This window comes from Pan paniscus, chromosome 11 (assembly GCF_029289425.2).
Source record: "Pan paniscus chromosome 11, NHGRI_mPanPan1-v2.0_pri, whole genome shotgun sequence".
Lineage (NCBI taxonomy): Eukaryota > Metazoa > Chordata > Mammalia > Primates > Hominidae > Pan > Pan paniscus.
Genome location: NC_073260.2, coordinates 114,537,068 through 114,554,124, shown reverse-complemented (window position 1 = coordinate 114,554,124; position 17,057 = coordinate 114,537,068). Strand labels below are relative to the sequence as shown.

Here is a 17,057-nt window from a genome sequence, read left to right as displayed (position 1 = left end):
GGATACTTCAAGGCTAAGGAAGGGTTAAGCAATGGATCTCAGTAGCGTTCACCACTTGCATAACCAGTGCTGCTCTAATATGTCTCTTGCAATTGATGGTGTTTCTGGAGAAACCACAAATGTACTGATGAGAAAGTGCCAGCTTTAAATAACGATCAGTCCAAGCCAATGCCAGTTAACTAAAAATTTGAGTGCTCCTCATACAGTTCTTTCACCATGTCCCAAAGCCAAACATTCTAAAACTGCCTTTGGCTAGCTGGAGGAGGAGAAATGTACAAAGATTGAACAAGGAGATGGAAAGAAGCTGATGACTCCATCTTTCTTAGACTACTAGCCTACAAATGGCACAAACTTGGCAGAGAACAGAAGTCTCAACATTAAATAACCATGGGACTGGAAATAAACTGACATTGTTTAAAAGATCTAAAATGATTGTGAACATATTTTTTAGCATCTAAAAATTACTAGAAAAGTCAAGTTGCCTGCCTAAGTTTCTCAAGAGTCATGGAAAAAACTGTTTTAATAGAGTGAATCAAAAAAGACAATGATGGACAAAAAATCATTTTTGTTCATCTTAGCCCATAATCTGTGCTCATCCTTTGGAGCAGTCACAGTACGGTTACAATAATACACCTGCCATCACAAGGGGGCATTGTTTTCTCAATAGAGGAGCGCTGTCAGTAATTGTAAACAGCAAAATCTGAACCTCCCCACAATTTCAGTGTAGTTTTCACAATAGACAATATTATGTATCATGACTTTGACACAACCATCATGGTGGGGACTGGATTCCATGTACATTATACATTTACGAGAATTATTTCCTCAGAAAAAGGAAGTTGCGGTCTCACAAGCAAGTAAGACACTTGGTTTAGTGAGTGTCTTTAAAAAAAAAAAAAAAAGACGTGAGAAGGATATAAAATTGCAACACACCACTAAACCTACAGTGCTTCTCAGGTGACGGAGAAATAGCTCCAATCGATTTTAACATCCCATTAAAGGCAGTCAGCAAACCAGAGAATGTATTGTCTGCAATAATAAAGCATTTCTCTAGAGACTTGGCCTTGGTAAAATAAATAAAAAGGGGTAATTCTTTCTATTAATTCAGTTCACTCTGGCCATTGATAGGAATTAGAGTCAGATTCCTGAAAATCTTACACTTGGGGGGAAATGTCTGCTATAAATAAATAGAAAGTGAAATACAATGTGAATGAATATATTATATCATATATCTGTAGGTAACCAAAATTTCTTCTTCCAGTAATTAAAATATATGTTTAGTGAATGAATGGGAACTTTTCATCATGTTGTTAAAAATAGTTGTTTGAGATAAAAGCACAGGCAATAAAGCTGGGGGGAAAAGAGGTAGATAGAATTTGACCTTTTCCAAGCTGTCAGGGAAACAAAGATTCCCTAGTTCACAAACATGGCCCACTATCATGGAGAGATACATAGGTACCTCCTTCCAACAGTATTTTCGGTCTGCTAAGTTTCTGTACAAAAGTGCCAAAACATGATTAATATTTGGTCAAGTGTAAGCATGTCACGTGTATTATAAAATATAACAGGATAAGAGAAGAATATACATGTTCAGTCAATATATGTGGAAGCATTTGTTATAATAATATATGGCACATAAGGTTATTCTCCTTGATACTGCCTACTGAAAAATTTTGAGCATTGAACTTGTCATGGTTATGGCAAAAAATACATTTTTTCTAAAAATATTTATATAAATATACATGCACATATATGTAATAGAAACTACTAAAGTATTAATGAAAAAAATCATACAGATTGAAGTTTCCAGTAAAAGGCATTGAACTAAATGGTAAAATATAACAGCATTACCTCTTACTTTGATATGAATTGCCTTTTTCTCCTTTAGATGAGGGTGATTATTTTGTTTTTCCTAATGGATTTTGTTTCCACTGATGAATTTTAAACATGGCTTAAAAGTATATTGGATTAAGTTTTTATTATTCCTGTAATATCTCCCACCTGTCCATTGATGGGTCATATGGTTTGACTTTGTCCCCATGCAAATCTCATGTTGAATTCCCGTGTGTTGTGGGAGGGACCTGGTGGGAGGTAAATGAATCATGAGGGCGGGTCTTTCTTGTGCTGTTCTTATGATTGTGATAAGTCTCACAAGATCTGATGTTTTTTAAAAAATGAAGTTTCCCTTCACAAGCTCTCTTCTCTTATCTGCTGCCATGTGAGACATGCATTTCACCTTCTGCCATGATCGTGAGGCCTCCCCAGCCATGTGGAACTGTAAGTCTATTAAACCTTTTTCTTTTGTAAATTGCTCAGTCTTGGGGATGTCTTTATCACCAGTGTGAAAATGGACTAATAGAGTAAATTGGTACCAGTAGAGTGGAGCGCTGCTGAAAAGATACCAAAAAATGTGGAATTGACTTCAGAATTGTGTAACAGGCAGAGGTTGCAACAGTTTGGAGGGCTCAGAAGAAGAGAAGAAAATGTAGGAAAGTTTGGAACTCCCTAGAGACTTGTTGCATGGCTTTGACCAAAATGCTGATAATGATATGGATAATGAAATCCAGACTGAGGTGGTCTCAGATGGAGATGAGGGACTTGTTGGGAACTGGAGCAAAGGTGACTTTTGCTATTTCTTACCAAAGAGACTGGCAGCATTTTGTCCACGCCCTAGATATTTGTGGAACTTTGAACTTGAGGGGGATGATTTAGGCTATCTGGCAGAAGAAATTTCTAAGCAGTAAAGCATTCAAGAGGTGACTTGGGTGCTGTTAAAGGCATTCAGTTTTATAAGGAAAGCAAAGCATAAAAGAAAATCCCATTTTCGAGGAGAAATTCAAGTCGGCTGCAGACATTTGCATAAGTAATGAGGATTCAAATTCTAATCACCAAGACAATGAGGAAAATGTCTCCAGGGCATGTCAGAGGTCTTCACAGCAACTCCTGCCATCACAGGCCCAGAAGCCTAGGAGATGGCAGGGTGGAGCCCAGGGTCCCTGGGCTGTGTGCAGCCTAGGGAGTTGGTGCCCTGTGTCCCAGCTGCTCCAGTTGTGGCTGAAAGGGGCCAACATAGAGCTCAGGCCATGGCTTCAGAGGGTGCAAGGCCCAAGTCTTGGCAGCTTCCATGTGGTGTTGAGCCTGTGACTACACAGAAGTCAAGAACTGGAGTTTGGGAACCTCTGCCTAGATTTCAGAGGATGTAAAGAAATACCTGGATGTCCAGAAAGAAGTTTGCTGCAGGGGTGGGGTGCTCATGGAGAACCTCTGCTAGGGCAGTGTGGAAGGGAAATGTGGGGTTGGAGCCCCCATACAGAGTCCCCACTGGGGCGCTGTCTAGTGGAGCTGTGAGAAGAGAGACACCATCCTCCAGACCCCAGAATGGTAGATCCACTGACACCTTATACTGTGCACTTGGAAAAGCCACAGACACTCAATGGCAGCTTGTGAAAGCAGCTGGGAGGGAGGCTATACCCTGCAAAGCCACAGGGGCAGCCATGGGAACCCATCTTTTCCATCAGCATGACCAGGATGTGAGACATGGAGTCAAAGGAGATCATTTTGGAGCTTTAAGATTTGACTGCCCTGCTGGATTTTGGATTTGCATGGGGCCTGTAGCCCCTTTGTTTTGGTCAATGTCTCCCATTTGGAACGGCTGTATTTCCCCAGTGCCTGTAACCCTATTGTATCTAGGAAGTAACTAATTTGCTTTTGATTTTACAGGCTCATAGGCAGAAGGAACTTGCCTTGTCTCAGATGAGACTTTGGACTGTGGACTTTTGCGTTAATGCTGAAATGAGTTAAGACTTTGAGGGTTTGTTAGGAAGACATGATTGGTTTTGAAATATGAGAACATAAGGTTTGGGAGGGGCCAGGGACAGAAAAATGTGGTTTGGCTGTGTCCCCACTCAAATTTCATCTTGAATTTCCAGGTGTTGTGGGAGGGACCAGGTGGGAGGTAATTAATCATGGGGGCGGGTCTTTTCTGTGCTGTTCTCCTGATAGTAAATAAGTCTCATAAGATCTGATGGTTTTTGAAAGAATGGAATTTCACTGAAAAAGCTTTCTTCTCCTGTCTGCCACCGTATAAGATGTGCCTTTCACCTTCCGCCATGATTGTGAGGCCTCCCCAGACATGTGGCACTGTAAGTCTCTTAAACCTCTTTCTTTTGTAAATTGCCGCAGTCACAGGTATGTCTTTATCAGCAGCATGAAAATGGACTAACACAATGGGTTTGACAAGGTTTTGCGAGTGAAATGATAAGATAGGTGAGAAGGTGAGAAAGGAGTCAAATATATTTCTAGGTTTCTTTTGGGGAAACTGGGTAGATGACCCTTTAATTCACAGAAATGAGAAAACAAAAGAAAAGGGGTTTGTGATAATATGAATTCAATTTTCACATATTTTAAGGTAAGCAGCTAATGTGCTATCGAATAGATATGTTGATTTGTTTCTCAGAAATGAGGCCTTAGGAGTACCTACTGGTTTGAGTGTCACGAGATGGAAATGACCCTTGAAGCTACAAGAGTAGATGAGTTCTATCATGAAAGCTATAGACTGAAAAGAGAAGAAACATGAGTGACTAGACTAATGTTAACTCCTAGGAGGGATACCTGGGAGAAGGAAAGGCTCAGGGAAATAAGAAGGGTCAAATTATATGAGGGACCTGGTGATGGGTGAGAAAAAGACTGGATTCCACGTGGAGAATCTATCCCATAGAAAAATTCCAGTTGAGAAAATCTTGGTTTTGATCAATGGTATCCTGTGTCCTGAACACTGCCCATGGATTATTTAGTGAAGATACAAACCAAGTAATTTGTCATACTCACATCCCGCTTCATCTTCACCTTCGGACTCTATGGTTTGTCATTTTATTCACAAGCAACCTTGAACTTTGAGTGCAAAGCTGCTTAAATCTTCATTGTGTTCTGGGAAAGTAGCAAACTAACTTTTCCCTATTTAAGTGTTTGGTAGATAGTAGATAACACAGATACCTTTGTGAAGTGAATGACTACTCAGAAAAAACCCAACGCAAAATGAAAGAGCAAAATTGATTAATCTATCTGTGCTTGTCTTTCTGTAGAGGAAAAATATGGACAAATTCCAGGATCCAAGTATAGATAATGTAGTGCCAGGTAGTAATTTTTTTTTAAGACAAGCTAATAATATGCACTATGACTTGGTTAGGCAGAAATTGATCCCCAAAATATAGCTGAATTTAAGTGAATTATCTAACAGCTGGGTGACCTGTGAAAAACGCCATAATCAATACTTTACTGGTTAATACTGTCAACTCGATTGGATTGAAGGATGCAAGTATTGATCCTGGGTGTGTCTGTGTGGGTGTTGCCAGAGGAGATTAACATTTGAGTCAGTGGGCTGGGGAAGGCAGACCCACCCTTAATCTGGCAGGCGCCATCTAATTAGCTGCCAGTGAATATAAAGCAGGCAGAAAAACGTGAAAAGGCAAGACTGGCCTAGCCTCCCAGCCTACATCTTTCTCCAGTGCTGGATGCTTCCTGCCCTGGAACACTGGATGCCAGGTTCTTCAGTTGTGAGACTCGAACTGGCTCTCCTCCTCCTCAAGCTTGCAGACAGCCTATTGTGGGACCTTGTGATCATGTACATTAATAATACTTGATAAACTCCATATATATATATATACACACACACACACACACACACTCACATATATCCTATTAGTTCTGTCCCTACTACAAATACGTCTTTAAGGATTCACAGAGTTGTGCCAGCAGAGCCTATTTTTTTTATGGAGTTTACTAGATTCGTAGATCAAAGGAATGATGTAGACACAATGTATCTGTATTTCAGAAAGGTATGCATATTTTTTGAAGACAAGAGATGGTGAATTGACCCCTGGATAACAGAAAATTTAAGAGGATTTTGAATTGGTTCAGCAGTATTAGGTTTTGAATGAGAAGTCCCAAATAAGTGGAATCAGGAATTAGGAATGCTTTTATATTAAAGATTTAATGACGGCTGCCTAGTCTGGAATGTCTTGAATTTGTCACTTAACATCCTACCTGCCTAGTTTTGGAGTTGAACTGAGGATTAATTAAATGTGAGCTACTATTGGAAGGAGTAGGAATGGGAAGATCTCGATTAATACTCAACACTCAAAGGAAGTTATCTGATACACTGTGAAAAACAACTGTTTTATAGAATTGGTGGTTCACACATGCAGAAACAACTTGGGTTAAATGGTTTCTAACTATAGCCATTTAATTTTCCCCTTTTCTCTTCATAGTGTAACATCTTGTAGCCCAAAACTAAAGACATTACTAAGAAAAAAATTAGTAAGCTTATCCATGACTAAGGGATTCTACAATACAGTGATCATAAATGATGTGTGCCAACAGATGGCAACTTGCCAAGATATCTTTGGAGATATTCTATGGGACACAAGTTATCCTTCCCTATTATTTGACTCTTCAATTCTCTATAACTACCTCCCTGAAATTCTTTCACTCCCTAAACATTCCAGAACAGGAATATTCAGATGAGATCCCTGGGGACTCTTCTATGTCTCCTCAAACTCCTGATATAGTGAATTTTTTCCATATCAGCCACATGTACAAGCTTACTTGTATGTATAAATGTAAAAACAAACTTGCTACCTTGCAACATGCAGTATATCTATTCAATCTAATGCTTAGAATTAGTATTTTTGAAGAATCATTTAGTGTCAAATAGAACTTCTGGAAGTTGATAAAAATCAGGAGAAGGAGAGGATTTTTAGGATTGATTGGGATTCCCAAAATTTTATTCTATTAATTTCCGTACATGACTTTTTTGTTATATCTTTTTACATTTCAACTGTATGCAATTTATATTTTTTACTATTATTTATCTATAAAGATAGCAGTAAATTTACATGATTTTATAGCAATGTATATGAACTTGAGTGCAGATTGAGTATTTTTAACTGATGAAGTATTCCACCCAAACCTCCACTAATCAGAAAGTGAGGGCATGAGAAGTGCTGCTGAGTCTGTAGTTTACATGAATTGGGAAAGTTGAAATTAACTAATGGCAACCTGGATGCGATAAATATTTTAAAGAGCATGTAAGTGTGTGTGTGTATGAGTGTGTTTCTGTACATGTACCTACAGAAACACACTCATACACACACACACTTACATGCTCTTAAAATATTTATGAGAGAGAGAGAGTTGGCAAATGGGGAGGAGTGTTGCTGAGAAACATGATACCAAGAAATACTAACGCTATATACTGGTAAGAGAGAAACAATGCATTGAAACATAATAGCTACATATTTGACGTTATGGCATAAAATTTATATATAATAAGTATAGTGTATTAGCTTTTTAAAAGTCATAGCTTCAGATCTCTTCGTGGATCCTCATTCAGCTATTGCTTGTGAGCCAAGGTGTCAATATATATAATATTCTAAAAATTAGCTAAAACTAATACTAGCACAACCTTAAAATTAAAAATACTACTTTTTATTCCAGCACATAATTTTTGTTTTATATCTATAAGTTTTAATATCACTCCTATTACTAGAGTAATTAAAAACAAAAGTAAAATCATATTATAATTATTTTTAAAAAAGAATTATTCTGTAATTAGTCAAGCAACGATGTTGACATCTTTTGAATCATGCTAGTTTTACCTTACGGCCAAGCCAAAGACTGTATTAAATTGAGCATTAAAAAGAAAAATTAGAATGAGTGAGACTTACCAATGTACAGCTTCCCCCTACAAGATGATTTTATAGCTGGAGGATGAAAAGTATCAAACTCCTCAAGATTTCCCTGAAAGGAAAAGTGAGAGATAGCTTTAATTCACATTCTCTGGCAGTTGTATTATGTCACATTTAAGTCAATTGATCAGATAAAAAAGGAAAACAGGAAAAACTGCCTTGTAGATAAATGAAATTAACAAATTAGGGCTAAGAAATGATACCTTAAAATGAGAGTCTATATTATTTCTTTGATGTAAAGTATTGTAGCCTATAATATTTAAAGAATATACAGAATCTTTTAGAAGAATCAATATCATTAAAATGGCTATACTGCCCAAAGCAATCTACAGATTAAATGCTATTCCTATTTCACTACTAATGTCATTCTTCACAGAATAAGAAAAAACTATTCTAAAATTCATATGGAAAAAAATCTTGTTCTGATATAAAAGTTCATGCTGTAGGACACTAATCTGTTGATTAACCACAAACCCACTTTTTTAATGCCAAACAATTGCCTTCAATTCACAAATAAAGTTAAAACTAAATTTATCATACTGACATTCTTTCTTACGATAATCTCTGATTATTTAACCTCTATTCCTTCTGCTAAATCATTTCTTGCACATAAATTCCTGCCTTTTACTATTTCTTCTTCTCACATTCTGTCTCAGCTCCTGGCTCTCCTTTTTTTTTTTTTTTTTTTTTTTAAGAACTTTTAAGTTCAGGGGTATATGTGCAGGTTTGTTGCATAGGGAAACGTGTCATAGGCGTTTGTTGTGCATATTATTTCATCACCGGGGTATTAAGCCTAATATCCATTAGTTATTTTTCCTGATCCTCTCCCTCCTCTCAACCTCCACCCTCCAATAGGCCCCAGTGTATGTTATTACCATCTGTGTGTCCATGTGTTCCCAACATTTAGCTCCCACTTATAAGTGAGAACATGCAGTATTTGGCTTTCTGTTCCTGCTTTAGTTTTCTAAGGATAACGGTCTCCGGCTGCATCCAACAAAGTCCTGCACAGGAAATGATTTTGTTCTTTTTTATGGCTGCATAGTATTCCATGATATATATGTAACACATTTTCTTTATGCAGTCTATTATTGATGGTCATTTAGGTTGATTACACGCTTTTGCTATTGTGAATAGTGCTGCAGTGAACATACACGTGCATGTGTCTTTATAATAGAACAATTCATATTCCTTTGAGTATATAGTAATAGGATTGCTAGTAATAGGATTGCTGGGTCAATTTTATTTTTGTCTTAAGGTCTTTGAGTAGTCTCCACACTGTCTTCCACTGTGGTTGAACTAATTTACACTACTACCAACAGTGTATAAGCATTCCTTTTTCTCCACAACCTTGCCAGCATGTATTATTTTTGACTTTTAATAATAGCCATTTTGACTAGTGTGAGATAGTATCTCATTGTGGCTTTAATTTGCATTTCTCTAATGATCAATGATGAGCTTTTTTTCAATATGGTTGTTGGCCGCATGTAGGTCTTCTTTTGAGAAGTGCCCTTTGCCCACTTTTTAATGGGGTATTTTTTTTTTTGTAAATTTGTTTAAGTTCCTTATACATACTGGATATTAGACCTTTGTTATAGGAATAGTTTGCAAACATTTTCTCCCATTCTGTAAGTCATCTATGTGTTGATAATTTCTTTTGCTGTGCAGAAGCTCTTTAGTTTAATTTGATCTCATTTGTTGATTTTTACTTCTGTTGCAATTGCTTTTGGCATCTTCGTCATGAAATCTTTGCCCACGCCTATGTCCTCAATGGTGTTGCCTAGGTTATCTTCCAGGGTTTTTTATAGTTTTAGGTTTTACATTTAAGTCTTTAATTTCTGGCTCTTCTTACTTCCCTATCTAGGTTGACGCTTGGTCTACCTCTCCACACCCTCATCATTTCAGCCTTCCTTCAGTCTCACCACCCTGCTAATTAACAACTCCAGACCAATCTTACAGTCCATTTCCCCCAACCCAAATGTTATGGTGCCCAAATATGATAGCTTGAGTTCCTTATTCATGAAATTCCTTATTAGTGGTTTCCTGCTCAATAATAAAAGTTTACTTCATTAAAAAAAAAATAGGCATGAAAAGATAAGTGAGTAAATACCAGCAAGACAGCATGCTTCTGACAACTAACTTTGGCCCTTGTTCAGGAAGCAGAAAATCTATATCTTCATTTGTTTGTGTTTAAAACTTAGGAGGACATAGGTGAGTGTCTAAATCATGGGGTGGAACATACCCGACCAATGATCACTTCAGATTCCCACTGGTCTGTAGGCCTAAAATAAACTTCACTCTTGGATATTCAACATTGGTATCTGGCAGTATACCCACTGATACTTATACTGCGTATCTCCCAAATAAACGCAGTATTAGGTATTTCAAAGAAAGATACAAATTTAATAATTATTTTAATAAAAGTCAGAACAGGTTAGGACTGACAGTCTACATACCCTAGTGGAATCTCTGCTTTCTCAGGCCTATTTTAATCCCTTTCTCCTTGACATCTAAGACATACAAATGGTAGATTGTTGACAGGTAAATGATCATCAGTGTGTTACCCGCATGCTTAATTCCCTGATGTATTTCCCTGTTAAGCCTGGATAAACATTCTAAAGCCCTTTTGCTTATTAAGCATCAAGTTTATCAGCATTTAAGCATCATACTCAGATCATAGCCCACCATAAAATGAAAACTGATCACTTAGATATCAAAACAAATAGCAGCAAGGCACACATACACACACTCATGCACACACACACACACACACACACACAATTTTGCCAGGATTCCACAAACAGCACAAATACTTTTTTTTAAATTTTATTTAATTTTATTATATTTTTGAAACGGAGTCTGGTTCTGTCACCAGGCTGGAGTGCAGTGGTGCGATCTCGGCTCACTACAACCTCCACCTCCTGGGTTCAACTGATTCTCCTACCTCAGCCTCCCAAGAAGCTGGATTACAGGCACATGCCACCACACCCCACTACTTTTTGTATTTTTAGTAGAGACAGGGTTTCATCATGTTGGCCAGGATGGTCTCGATCTCTTGACCTTGTGATCTGCCCGCCTCGGCCTCTCAAAGTGCTGGGATTACAGGCCTGAGCCAAATTTTTATTATTTATTTATTTATGTATTTATTTAGATAGCACCTCACTCTCTTGCTCAAGGTGAGTGCAGTGGCACGATCATGGTTTACTGCAGCTTCAATCTCCCAGGCTTAAGTGATCCTACCACCCCAGTCTCCTTGAAGTAGCTGGGACTACAGTTATGTGCCACCATGCCTAGCTAATTTTTTAATGTTTTGTTTTGAAGAGACAGAGATTCACTATGTTGCCCAGAATGGTCTCGGACTCCTGGACTCAAGCAGTCCTTCTGCCTCAGCCTCCCAAAGTGCTGGGATTACAGCACCATGCACCACAAAATAATATTTAACATAGAAAACCGATATGGCTTGGATCTTTGTCCCCACCCAAATCTCATATCAAATCATAATCCTCAATGTTGGAGGTGGGGCCTGGTGGGAGGTGATTGTATCATGGGGCAGTTTCTAATGTTTTAACACCATCCCCCTTGGTGGTGTTGCAGCATGAGTGAGTAACAATGAGATCTGGTTGTTTAAAAGTGTGCAGCACCTCTCTGCACCCTTCCTCCTGTTGCGGCCATATGAAGATGCCTGCTCCAGCTTCACCTTCTGCCATGAGTAAAAGCTCCCTGAGGACTCCCCAGCCATGCTTTGGTATATTGTGGAAATGTAAACTAATTAAACCTCTTTTATTTATAAATTACACAGTCTTGAGTATTTCTTTATAGCAGTGAAAAAAAAAAAAAACAAGCTAATTCAGAAACTGACACATTCACTTTACATTTAAGGGGTGGTTTAACCAAGACAAGTTCTCCATGGAAATTGACTACTAATATTTGAGAGAGGATCAATCTTCGTTTTCTTGGAAAAGATGTCATTTATCTTACATGCAAAAAGACGTTTTGTTAACCTGCAACTTTAATATCTAGAAAATAATTCCATTGAAGATAGCTTTAAAGAGAGCTCAAATATCTCTTCTTAAATGACAAAGAAAAATGAAACAAATGAAGCTCTTATAGGCTTTGCATCCTACATAGTTATTATGTTCTTCATTTTCTTTTCAGTCATGTTCTCTCAAAAAGTAGTTTAATTTCACTACCTCTATTTCCAAACCTTTCATCACACCTTGTATATGAGAGTCTATCTACAGACATTGATATGTCTGAAATTGCCAATGACCCTCATGTTGATAATTCCAAATGCAGACTTGAATTTATTTTATCTGTCACATCTCATATTTGGTTCTACTGAACATGAGTACCATTTTACAACTTATCTCCTGATTTCCATGATGCTACTTTTCTCTTGTTTTCTTCCTGTAACTCTATTTGTTCCTTCTTAATTATTGACCATGTATATCTCATGAAATTTCTTCTCAGGACTTCATCTTTAACATTTTGCCCTTATCATTCTACAACATCTCTCATGATGGCCTAATACAAAGCCATGGCTTGAATAATAACCTATTACTGACAAATCCCAAATATATAGCCCCCAAATTGGACATTTTTACATCAATATCCCAAAGACACCTTTGATTCAACTTGTGAAAATATCCAATTACCTTTATTCTATTAATCTGATTTTGTGTTCTCTATCTCAGTGAACAATAACAATAGGTAACATTGATTAAGCACTTATAATGTATCTTACACTTCTGATATCTTATGTAGTTACTCCACAACCTCATATTGGAGATACTAATATTATCACCATTTTGAAAATCACAGAACTGATCCTCAAAGAGGTAAAGTTACTTGCCTGAATTCACACAGCTAATAATTATTAGAGTTGGGACCTGAACAGACTGCCTGCACACTTCAACATTACACCTTGAAAATATTTGCCCAGTTGCACAAATCAGATAATTTGGACTCACTTTATATTTTTCTTTTATTCATCTATTCTCAGAGAACTGTAATCACTTAGTTCTCTAGATTATGGGTATAAAATGTTGTATTATTATTTTATCTATTCCCTCCCCTCAATCCCTATGGCCCTGACCTTGGTTTATATCCTCATTTCTCTCCCAGATTGTTTTAACAATTATTGCCCTTTACACTAGCCTCTAACACTGACGATAAACTTTAATCTCTGACCTTGATTCCAAACACTTTATTCTTTTGTTGCTTACAATGAGTCTAGGTACAAAAATGTACGACTATGAAAAAAGTTACCCTAAATGCCATCTTAGTTTTTAATTGGCTACATGAAAAAGATGTATAGGCATGTACGTAGGTTTGTTGTTCACAAAACTCTTCCTATCCCTATAACTCAATTTCCTATAGAATTAAATTCAAATCATCAAAATTATAATTGAATTCCTGAAAAACTTGAAATCATCTACAAAAATTATGAAATAAAAGTGATCATCCTATTTCTACTGTGACAATTTAAAACTTTTATTTCAATCAACAGAAAATGAATACAAAGAAAGACCATAATTTATTTGTCAGGTAAAGACTGAAAAATCCCAATTGTCCATGTCCCTAAAGCCAATTATTTGAATGCTATGTCAAAATAAAGTTTTGAGAAAAAAGGACCTATATGAGTTTTCTCAACCAAAATGTAAGGTATATAAATCTCTATTATCTGTGTATGTTTACATATATACAATAGAAGTTGCAATTAAAATGGTGAAAGTTACACAAGTAAGCTAGATTACTACTATGTATTCAAACACATTTTAATTTCCACCTGAAAAAACATTTTCCTTATATAAAGAACACTTAGCTTATGAACTAAAACTCCTGGGTTAAAATGTCCTAGCTATCTGTGTTCTAAGGAAAGTCACTAAGTATGGCCCTCGGTTTTCTTTTCTGGGGGAAAGAAAAACAAAGGGGTATGATTGTACTACATGAATTCTAAGACTTTTTTTTATTATTCTGCTTTAACCCCTTCTGATTGAGATATATTTATCAAATTAGATACGACTGCTTTGGTATCATCATGTGAATCATAGAGAGGACAAAATTTAAAGATGAAAACAATCAATAAAACAATATTATGTCTGTTTGGCAAACAAAGAATATGAGACATCTATGATTTAAAATTTGAGCTTCACAATTTTAATTATTCTAATTTCTAAGGAAAATATTCAGAAGCTTAAATGCCGTTCTCCTAAATTGCCTTTAGTTCAAGGGCATAGCAGTCAGAATTTCAAAGGCATGCACGTTGTTTTCAGCAATGCATGGCTTTGCTGCAATGTGAGGATAGGACTGGAATGAAAATAGTGAAAGACAGCAGCAAAATCAGTGTTTGGTAGGTAATACTCTATGTAGAAAAATAAGCTCAAATTAGAGAAAGAAGTGAGGTGAGCAAGCTTTTTTTGGATAAACGGATTCATAAAAATGAATGCGCTGTTGACCAGAGAACCCAAAAGTCTTCCCATTTTGTTGTCGTTTGATGTTATTGAATTAGGAACACTGACAGTTTTTATGCATGCTGGATGTAGCTTTGAATAAATGGATAGCCATCCAGCACATTCAACAATTGGTCGAAACATTTTAGATACACCTAATAAGGGGTACGAGGAGCAGATGTGCTTCTGCCCAAACTACATACTGAGAATTCCAATTATACAGGCAGCCAAATTACTATAACCTAATTGCCACTACCCTGACTGTGGGATGCAATCACGCTTATTCACCCTTGTTTTTCCAAATAACCATTAGTGATCCTCTCAACAGACCGTCCAGCTATGTAGGGAGAATCAGCAGCAAGCTACTTAGCAACGAGAGGCTATATTTGGTTTCTGCAGACTTGTTTATGGAACTCACATAGTTAACTTCTTCCTAAATCAGTGGTCATGGGCTAAAATGGCTTAAATATTTTCTTCCCTAGCAAGAAAAGATTCCTTTAAAAATGAGAGAGAAACAATGAAAGAATCTAGTAAAAATGTATTAAATGCAAAATTAAATTGAGCACTGATAAACCTCACTTTTAAAGGTACTTTATCAAATTGAAATGTGTTCTTCCATCTCAGCTTCACACAAAGTGCAATATGTGCTATTTGAAAATTAGATAATCTGCTTAAGAGCTATTATTGGGCAACTCCACCCTCTTGCTAACCAAATTTACTGTAATGTGGGCGAGACTGCTTTTTCTTTCACAATTTCTATTTGTTGTTTTGAAGAGTGATACATTTTTAAATGTTTTTCATTTGCTTAAAGTAAATGTATTTCACTGTTTTTGAAAAACAAGAATGTAAAAACATAATTTTTCATAAAAGCACATGCTTTCTCTAAAACAAAAATATATTTAAACAACTCACAAAAGCACATTATGCAGTAGTGAAAGAAAACAGCTTTTAAATATAACTATTGTAAATGATATTTTGTTTTTTCATGCCCACACAAAAATTTGTCATTTGAGACATGTGTAGTTGTATCTTGAGGTAGTTTGAAATTATGTGAAAGACTGACTATATCCTTGAAGAGGTTTCAATTTTTATTTTGAATGTGCTAGAAAGAAAATAAATAGAAATGTGAAATTCAGTGGAACTGATTTCTAGGAAAATAAGGCCTAAAAAGAAACAGACTTTTAGATCTTATTTACAGAAAGTAGTTTTCTGAGTAGGTCAATAACCCACTTTTTAAGGACCTAAAATAAGATAGGACTACTGAAATAAGCATATTATGTTTTAGAGCAACTATTTCAATTTTTTTTTTATTTTCTACTGTATAAAATCAAGGAGTGGAGAAGGTGCAAAATCCTTCAATTGCCTTGTTATATTAGAGACTTTACTAGATTCATTAAAAAAGTGTAATATGAGCAAGAAACATAAAAAAATCTCATCAGTCTAGGTATCAATGTTATGAAAATGTCACTAACTTATTTAATTTTACTGAAATTATAATTTTCTTTGCACAATCATATACAGAAAATGATTAAGCACTTTTACAAAATTGCATTGCTTTGGACAAAGAAACAATTCATTTCTTAAAGTTAATGTAACTTAAATAAGATATAAACTTTAGATCTATGCTGTATCCCATTAGGAGTTGCCTTCCCTGTGAATCCTAAATATAACATATGATCTCATCTGCTCATGGCAAAATAACATCCTCCTTAGAAGCACATCTTCAGTGACAGAATTTCTGGAATGTATTCCTAGCTGAAGTAAAGCAGCATCTGCAGTACTACACAATCGTCCTCAGAAGTATTGCTGTTTGGAAGCAGAACGACAATGAATAATGTTAAGAAATAGGGCACTGCCCCTGTGGGAACACAGTAGCAGAGGTAGCAAAATGCTAAAACTTTCGACTGCTTTTTTCCAGAGATTTAAACACCGGCAAATAAGGCCCTGTAGGCATATAAAAGATAAGAGCAAATTTAACCCCCTTTTCACCTGTTCAGCTGCCACAGGGGTCATTTCTCTATGTGTAATTTAAAATTTGTTCCATTTCTGCCGTACTATTATGCAGTTCTGAGGAATCAGCACAAAGAGGCATGCGGAGATAGAAGACTCAGAGATGAATCCTCAAAGTAGATTAATCTATTAAATGCAATCTATCAAAGCACCATAGATTGCCAACTTACACAAAGGTAGCTCTATAGAGCTGCAGAAAAGAAACCTATCTGTCCAGACCATTTCCTGAGAACCCAGAATTCTGCTAGCCCTGCTCTAGGGTAGAATTCCACCCTCAGCACTTTTAGACTATTGCCATATGCTGGGATCCTTATTAAGATGCAGTTACCCTCAGGAAAGGTAACAAGCAGAGCTACTAGCAGGACTACTAACACATTAGTGTTGGTGAAGAAACTGACAGAGATGATGCTGATTGTGGAAGGTAAAATACAAAGAACTGAGAAAATTGGAGGACCACCAGATGCGGGAGATGCAAACAGAAAGACTGAAGGCTACATTGGTAGGTGTAGCTTGGCACCAACGCTAGCATACACTGTCCTTTTCCCCACCAGGCCTCATTCAAATAAATCTAAATGACAAGTAATTATCCAGAATTTTAAAAATCTTGACAATAATTTATTGCAAATGGAAAGAAAATTTCCAGGAGATTATTTCTTTACCTAATATGAATGTATTTGTGAAAAAGTCTTTGAATCCCTATAACATGTAAACAGTTGAAGAGTTTAATCTAAGAGATCAGTAAAGAAAGAACACTGAATTTTAACTGAGAATACCTGAGTTCTAATCTGAATTCTAACACAAATCAAATGTAGTCATTCATTGGATATTTCTGAATTAAATTTCTCATCTACAC

General features: G+C 36.4%; 1 protein-coding gene across 39 annotated transcripts in view; it reads right to left on the bottom strand.

The window, feature by feature from the left end:
* PTPRD (protein tyrosine phosphatase receptor type D) overlaps positions 1–17,057 on the bottom strand; it is a 2,308,100-nt gene that overhangs the window by 1,722,470 nt on the left and 568,573 nt on the right. For all 39 annotated transcript variants that reach the window (XM_055092146.2, XM_055092147.2, XM_055092152.2 and 36 more), the window contains one exon: positions 7,725–7,797. The gene's annotated coding sequence lies outside the window, so the exon portion shown is untranslated. The remainder of the gene's footprint in view (positions 1–7,724; positions 7,798–17,057) is intronic.